We start from the raw sequence: 9,112 nt of genomic DNA, 5'->3' as shown, positions 1-9,112 counted from the left end.
CCTCTCAGCCCCCTCCTAAGCCAGCTGGGCTCCGGTGACCGGCTCCTTGTCAGTCTGCTCACTCTGTGGTGCCAAGTCCAGCATCCCCAGAGCCGTGGACAGCTTTGGTTTTATTCCCCGGAACGTTTCTAGCACAGCGAGGAGGGGAAGCCGCTGATTCCCTGCGGGCAGTGGGCAGACACCGCGCAGGGCTGTGCAAGGAAGATCCTTTCCAACGATTGTGGAGAAAGCGTCATTTCCAAGAAGGGATGGGTGAATGAGCATCTAGAGTAAGTACCCATCGCTGAGGCTAACCGGAGAAACTGGAATTCTTTCACAGAGGCCAGCACTGCCACCACAGCCTATATTTTAACAGATCAAGATGCACAGTTCTTACCCAACAGCAGGTTAAAAGTCTTGGTACTTATAAACAAATGAATATCATGTAACTTTATATGTGGAGTTCTTACCAAATGGCCGTGTTAAATATGATAAGTATATACTTGTCAGAGACTTGTTACTTTATTCTTTCATTCTGCAATGGGAAGACTGGCTGGAAAAACTAATTTTAAATCCAGGGAAAGATATATTGGCATTCTACAAAATATCTTTATTTAATTTTGTTTGCTTGTTTGTTTGTTTTATGCTAGCATTGGGGATGAACTCAGGGCTGCATGCTCTCACTGTTTGTTTGGTTCTTTTGTTCAAGTCTGGCACTCTACCAATTGAGTCACGCCTTTGGTTCCATCTTTTTGCTGGTCAATTGGATATAAGTCAGATTTGTCTGCCAGACTGGCTTTGAATCTCAGTCCTCAAATCTCATCTTCTTAAGTAGCTAGGATTATAAGTGGGAGCCACTTGTTTTCAATGTTACTATTAGCAGTGACAAGAAGAAAAACATCGATAGATAGACAGACAGACAGACAGACAGATAAATAGATGATAGAATCTGAATGATAATTTGCATAATATAGAATATGAAATGGAGCCTTTGGAAATATATTTAAATGTTTTCTAAGCAACTCAAAGATTATCTGAAAAGAAACAACTGAACAAATTATAGTCTTCACAAAATTAATAATAATAAGGAAAAATTACTAACCTTGCATATGGATTCTCTAGGCTCAAAGTTATTTTAGGTGTCTCCTAAGTATCCAATTCTTCTATTTATCACTACTCATATGCAGACGTGGCTCAATCCCACCCCTGTCTGTGGTGCCTTAAAACATGGCTATGTATCTGAAGACAATTATTTGAAAGTATTTTATTTTAAATGCAATGAAACACATTTCTATTACGCACTGGATATAAGTAGAAAGAATAACTTTATTTAGAAAGGATTCCGTTTTCTATGCCAATAGTAAAAGTCCATGAGAATGAGTATCTGCATTTTACAGGCCGTGTAGATCTGTTTGTACATAAATATATGAGAGAATTATTCTTGCAAGACTTATTATTTCTCAAATGTCAACATGAGGCAGATTGGGAAACATATTTACAATATGTTCTGCCAAAAGAAAAATATCAGTTTTGGGAACCGCTGGGAAATAAGTAATCACAGGCAAGCATTGCCGGTACTAATCTCTGCCTGCCAGGGGTGCTGCCTGGAGGGTTCCATTCCCCGGGGATGGAGGAAGCCTGCGGGGACACCTTGGGCATCTCCCATCCAAATAGGCAGTGGTGGGTGGATGAAATTGGTCCTGTGCGCTAACCATCAATTTGGAGAAACCCTGGCTGGGCAGATCGCTCTTACACTTGGTTTTATTTATATCTCAGCTAAAACTTTCCCTAAACGTCATCAGCACAAAAACATAAATACAAATAAAATAAATAGCCAGTCTTAGGAGAACCAAGCTAGAAGCCCAGCCCGTCAAGGTGCTTAAGCGGAGGAAGGACCCAACTTGGCTTCCCGTCTGCTGCTGCACCGCCACACCTGTGTGCCATCGGGAGCCTCCGGGAGAGACGACGCATGGTCACATAGTTATGGACATATGTGGTTCTAACTTTTCTTGTGATTTTACTTCTCCGACTCTGATAAATCTGTAATGAACCTAACACCCAGGGGTCCTGGTGGAACAATTCTGAGGGGCCCCCAGATGCCCATGCCCCGTTTATTAACGTTGGTGTAAAGGTACCGAGTTTCCTGGAAATAGTGTGACCTGGGTGCCAGGACCACTCCGCCCCTCCCCCGCTTACAGCTCCTAGGCAGTGAGACGTAGAATATTGTAACCTGTGGGCACCTCTGCACCCCAGTAGACTTGGCTTTTGCTCAGAGCTAAAGATATCCACAGAATGATTCAGAAAAGCCAGTTTTTTATTGTTTTAGTAGTAAAGTCTTGAACACATATATCAAGAATAGTTTACAAGGCCCTCCCACCTCTGCTCCTTCCCCGAATCAGAGCACAGAACCTGGCGCTCACGCCAGGTGCTTTGGGGCCCAGGCTTAAATCCACTTTCTTGTGCCGCAAAGACTTGAGAGAGTGAGCTTCAATGCTGTGGGCGTAGCAGCTGGGTTGCAGGTTATACCCAGAGAACAGGCTGTCCCGGGACAGATCGGCCCATATCACAGCTGTGTGTTTGCCCAGCTCCACTTCCTGGGCTGAGAACAGGGACCAGAGGCCCAGGCCGAGGCCCGCCGCGGAGTCCAGTCCACCACGCTTGCCACTGCGTTTGTTGCTGGCATTCTTGACTTGATACATTTTCTTCCCAAGGGTTGAGCCAGCTCCTGAAGCTGTTTCCCTCCTGTTACTACACACTGCCAGGGGTTCTGTTAATGCACCACAAGAGCTCCTGTCCTAATCACTTAAGCTGACACCTGGACCTGAAAGAACCCACATGGAGTTGACAAACGGTCTTATGATGAACAAGAGCTAATGCGGTCACACCTTTCACTGCCCTGTCAGTAACGTGTTCACAACCCTCGCAATAAAACTGGGATCTTACTCTTCTGCAGACCTGGTCCCTGCCCACGGCCACATGGCAGGAACGCCACGTGTGGTTCCCGAGGTGGAACCATAATCCTGGAAATCAAAACGGCTCCCTGCACCACTTCCAGGCGCGGCAGGTTAATGTTGCGGACACCAGCCCCTCAGCAGCGGATTATGAGATGAAAGCTCCTCTTCTCCTTGGTGATCCAGGAACATGAAGGTTTCACTTCCTAACAAGACCTAAAGTAACCGTCATTGAGCAAGACTGCTCTGATTCATGTCCTGACCAAAACACCAAAGGGCGAGTGGTAAAAGTGGAATTTTAAATGTGTTAAATGTGCTGTGCTTCTGTCCCAGAACATGTTTTCCTGTGCTGCTGGGGTGTGCCCAAGCATGAGCTGCATGGGGGAGATGCGTGTTATTAGGGTGTCTGGGCTGTGCAGGTGTTTCATGGTGACACGTCTCTGCACGTGTATATCACTGAGACATGTCCCACCACATGTGCATCCCTGTGACACGCCCCTCCACACGTGCAGTGCGGTGACACGTCCCTCCACACGTGCAGTGCTGTGACACGTCCCTCCACACGTGCATCCCTGTGACATGATCCTCCACATGTGCATCCCTGTGACACGTCCCTCCACACGTGCATCCCTGTGACACGTCCCTCCACACGTGCATCCCTGTGACACGTCACTCCACGCGTGCATCCCTGTGACACGTCCCTCCACGCGTGCATCCCTGTGACACGTCCCTCCACGCGTGCATCCCTGTGACACGTCCCTCCACACGTGCATCCCTGTGACACGTCCCTCCACACGTGCAGTGCTGTGACACGTCCCTCCACACGTGCATCCCTGTGACACGTCCCTCCACACGTGCATCCCTGTGACACATCCCTCCACACGTGCAGTGCTGTGACACGTCCCTCCACACGTGCAGTGCTGTGACATGTCCCTCCACACGTGCAGTGCGGTGACACGTCCCTCCACACGTGCAGTGCTGTGACACGTCCCTCCACACGTGCATCCCTGTGACACGTCCCTCCACACGTGCAGTGCTGTGACATGTCCCTCCACACATGCAGTGCTGTGACACGTCCCTCCACACGTGCATCCCTGTGACACGTCCCTCCACACATGCATCCCTGTGACACGTCCCTCCACACGTGCAGTGCTGTGACACGTCCCTCCACACGTGCAGTGCGGTGACACGTCCCTCCACACATGCATCCCTGTGACACGTCCCTCCACACGTGCATCCCTGTGACACGTCCCTCCACACGTGCATCCCTGTGACATGATCCTCCACATGTGCATCCCTGTGACACGTCCCTCCACACGTGCATCCCTGTGACACGTCCCTCCACACGTGCATCCCTGTGACACGTCACTCCACGCGTGCATCCCTGTGACACGTCCCTCCACGCGTGCATCCCTGTGACACGTCCCTCCACGCGTGCATCCCTGTGACACGTCCCTCCACACGTGCATCCCTGTGACACGTCCCTCCACACGTGCAGTGCTGTGACACGTCCCTCCACACGTGCATCCCTGTGACACGTCCCTCCACACGTGCATCCCTGTGACACGTCCCTCCACACGTGCAGTGCTGTGACACGTCCCTCCACACGTGCAGTGCTGTGACATGTCCCTCCACACGTGCAGTGCGGTGACACGTCCCTCCACACGTGCAGTGCTGTGACACGTCCCTCCACACGTGCATCCCTGTGACACGTCCCTCCACACGTGCAGTGCTGTGACATGTCCCTCCACACATGCATCCCTGTGACACGTCCCTCCACACGTGCAGTGCTGTGACACGTCCCTCCACACGTGCAGTGCGGTGACACGTCCCTCCACACATGCATCCCTGTGACACGTCCCTCCACACGTGCATCCCTGTGACACGTCCCTCCACACGTGCATCCCTGTGACACGTCCCTCCACACGTGCATCCCTGTGACACGTCCCTCCACACGTGCAGTGCTGTGACACGTCCCTCCACACGTGCATCCCTGTGACACGTCCCTCCACATGTGCAGTGCTGTGACACGTCCCTCCACATGTGCAGTGCTGTGACATGTCCCTCCACACGTGCAGTGCTGTGACACGTCCCTCCACACGTGCAGTGCTGTGACACGTCCCTCCACACGTGCAGTGCTGTGACACGTCCCTCCACACGTGCATCCCTGTGACACGTCCCTCCACACGTGCAGTGCTGTGACACGTCCCTCCACACGTGCATCCCTGTGACACGTCCCTCCACACGTGCAGTGCTGTGACACGTCCCTCCACACGTGCAGTGCTGTGACACGTCCCTCCACACGTGCATCCCTGTGACACGTCCCTCCACACGTGCATCCCTGTGACACGTCCCTCCACACGTGCAGTGCTGTGACACGTCCCTCCACACGTGCATCCCTGTGACACGTCCCTCCACACGTGCAGTGCTGTGACACGTCCCTCCACACGTGCATCCCTGTGACACGTCCCTCCACACGTGCATCCCTGTGACACGTCCCTCCACACGTGCATCCCTGTGACACGTCCCTCCACACGTGCAGTGCTGTGACACGTCCCTCCACACGTGCATCCCGGTGACACGTCCCTCCACACGTACAGTGCTGTGACATGTCCCTCCACACATGCATCCCTGTGACACGTCCCTCCACACGTGCAGTGCTGTGACACGTCCCTCCACACGTGCAGTGCGGTGACACGTCCCTCCACACATGCATCCCTGTGACACGTCCCTCCACACATGCATCCCTGTGACACGTCCCTCCACACGTGCATCCCTGTGACACGTCCCTCCACACGTGCATCCCTGTGACACGTCTCTCCACACGTGCAGTGCTGTGACACGTCCCTCCACACGTGCAGTGCTGTGACACGTCCCTCCACACGTGCATCCCTGTGACACGTCCCTCCACATGTGCAGTGCTGTGACACGTCCCTCCACACGTGCAGTGCTGTGACATGTCCCTCCACACGTGCAGTGCTGTGACACGTCCCTCCACGCATGCAGTGCTGTGACACGTCCCTCCCCACGTGCAGTGCTGTGACACGTCCCTCTGCACATGTGGATCATTGTGACACGTCCCTCCACGCATGCAGTGCTGTGACACGTTCCTCTGCATTGTGAATCATTGTGACACGTCCCTCCACGCATGCAGTGCTGTGACACGTCCCTCTGCACATGTGGATCATTGTGACACATCCCTCCACGTGTGCAGTGCTGTGGTACGTTCCTCTGCATGTGTGGATCATTGTGACACGTCCCTCCACGCGTGCAGTGCTGTGACACATCCCTCCACATGTGCATCCCTGTGACATGTCACTGCATGTGTGCAGTGCTGTGACATGTCCCTCCATGGGTGCATCCCTGTGACACGTCCCTCCACACATGCATCCCTGTGACACATCCCTCCACACGTGCAGTGCTGTGACACATCCCTCTGCACATGTGGATCATTGTGACACATCCCTCTGCACGTGTGGATCATTGTGACACGTCCCTCCACGCATGCAGTGCTGTGACACGTTCCTCTGCATGTGTGGATCATTGTGACACGTCCCTCCACGCGTGCAGTGCTGTGACACGTCCCTCTTCACGTGTGGATCATTGTGACACGTCCCTCCACGCGTGCAGTGCTGTGATGCATCGCTCACGTGTGCACCCCACACGTATGCAGCGACCCATCCTCACCCCTGTAACCCCACCATTCATTCTCCTGCCCTTCTCCAATTTCAATGTTTTTTTGTGCTCTTTTTCATTTGTGCCTATAAATGACCATATCACCCTGGTTCACCTCTCCTATCACACACCCTGTCCTGCTGATATCTGCCCTCATCAGAGGTCATTTTACTTTCCTGTTGTTCCTTTGCTTCAGTGTGCATTCGTTGTACTGTTTATTTTATTTTATTTTATTATATTTTTGTGGGTAGTGGGGCCTGAACTCTGGGCCTAGGCGCTGTCCCTCAGCTCTTCAGCTCAAGGCTAGCGCTCTACCACTTGAGCCACAGCACCACTTCCAGCTTTTTCTGCTTATGTGGTGCTGAGGAATTGAACCCAGGGCCTCATGCATGCAAGGCAAGCACTCTACCACTGAGCCACCTTCCCAGCCCTATACTGTTTAGTTTCTAAAAACAAACAACATATTTTTTCATGTTATACTTTACATTCAGTATGTAAGACTTTGTAAGTTATAATGTATTATTAGATGCATAATTAATTCAACTTATCAACACTGCAAATATCACATCTAACAGCAATATTCTGCACTAAAAGCACTCTTTTATGTCAATATTCCCAGAAAAAATGATATGTGAATAATCAACCTGTTGTTTTGAAAATCTTTAACAAGACAAGAATGTACTAAATGTACAAGTAAAAGCTCTAAAATTAGCAGCACTTGTGGGTGGTCTATGATGAAATTACTTTTTTCCAAGATGAGAAAGACCTTTTAAAGATGAAAAAAATAAAAATTTTGCATTCATGCTGTAATTGATTTTTAACACATTTTTTGAAAAAAATGTTGGTTTGTAAAGTAACGGCATAATTAGCACTTTACTCTGCCTAAATTTCTAATCAGCTAGCTCCACATGGCATGAAGATTTCTCCTGTATGGAACTTCAACTACTCTCTCAGTACAACACTTTAAGTGTATAACTCCTAAAATATTCCTTTCATAGAAAGCCTAGCCTCCACTGCTTCAGTGCATGAGCTACACACAGAACAAAAGGGCAAAGCCAGCATGTCATCATGGTGAGGTAGTCTAGATGTTGAAATCATCATCATCATCATCACAATACAACCGGCAGAGTGACTACTCTATTCTCAAATGGTTTGGAAGGTAAGGGACCTGTTAGGAATGCCTCTGAGTGAAAACTTCGTCCTGTTGAATGCATCCTCCATCCGATGGTCTCTCTGTGCCGGCTGCATATGCCCCTGGCCCGGGGGTGTTCCTGTTCATCCCTGTCTTATTCCTTTAGAAACCTCTCCAGCTTTGATTGCGCCTACAGCACAAACACTGAGGAAGACACACGGCATGCTAGGAAAACATGACGGGTCCATGGGAAAGAGCGGCTTCTCTGGCTCTCACACGTGTGCAGACGGTGAGCCAGCGTGTTTAGATCTGGTGCTCTTCCTCTGCTCTCGTTGCACTATTTCCATTACTTCACCCATTCATAAGGACATAGGCACTCCGCAACACCGTCCTCGGGTGCTTCTTCCCTCTACCGATGGGGACCAGGCCGAGGTCACAGGCAGTGGAACCCTGCTCCTCCCCTGAGTGCCGCCGGTCTGCAGCTCTCCCGAGCACGGGGCCTCCTCTGACGAGGAGAGTCCCTCCAGACCTCCAGTGCCGCCACATGATCTGAAAGAAAAAGGCCACTTATTAGACAGATGTCGAACAAACACAGGAGGCCTAAGTCAACAGCAGGAAGTTAGAGATCATCTGCCTTCCCAGGCTGACCAGAGGAGAGATGACAGCATACAGAGATAGAGACGGGGGAAGGAGGGGGTGTGAAGGGGGGGTCAATAATCAATGATAGACGGATAGACAAACAGGTATAAACAGATGGCTAGACATTCAGCTACAGAAAGAAAGAGCGAGAAACAGAGATGAGACTTTTCAAACCATCTTTAAGCTGTGGCCACAAATACATCTATATAGATCACTACATATACATGTCTATATGTGCGTATATCATATATATGTATATACATATATATTTTGCAATGCATTGCTTCTAAATAAAGGCATAATCTTGTAAGATTTGTGGATGCAGCAAGGAAATGCAGTATTTCCACTACTTTTAAGGATGGCTTTCAGCCTTGTAAGAAGGGCGACTATTGCTTCAAGCGAAATTCAGAAAATGATGCAATAAATCCAACGACATGTGCACTGTTAAGGCCTGGGGTTCTGGTGTGGACCATACCCCTTCACCACTGCCAGCCATGGGTCATCCCCGACACACAGGCCGAGTCCACACACTGTGCCTGGTGTCCAGGGTGAAAGACGCGTGCAGAGTAGCTCTTATGAATTGGAAGGTCGATATCTTATTTTGAACCAGGACAGTCTGAATTCAGGGCCAGTGGTGTGGTGGTTTGAGTTCTGTGGAATGGCCGGCAGCTATTGATTCTGTCCATCAAAACACAGAAAAATTGACCTCATGCAAACATGCTCTTTCCAGACCCCA

The sequence above is a fragment of the Dipodomys spectabilis genome, unplaced genomic scaffold (assembly GCF_019054845.1).
Source record: "Dipodomys spectabilis isolate Male_0828 unplaced genomic scaffold, ASM1905484v1 ptg000128l, whole genome shotgun sequence".
NCBI classification, from domain to species: Eukaryota; Metazoa; Chordata; class Mammalia; order Rodentia; family Heteromyidae; genus Dipodomys; species Dipodomys spectabilis.
Note: the sequence above shows the minus strand (reverse complement) of the source record.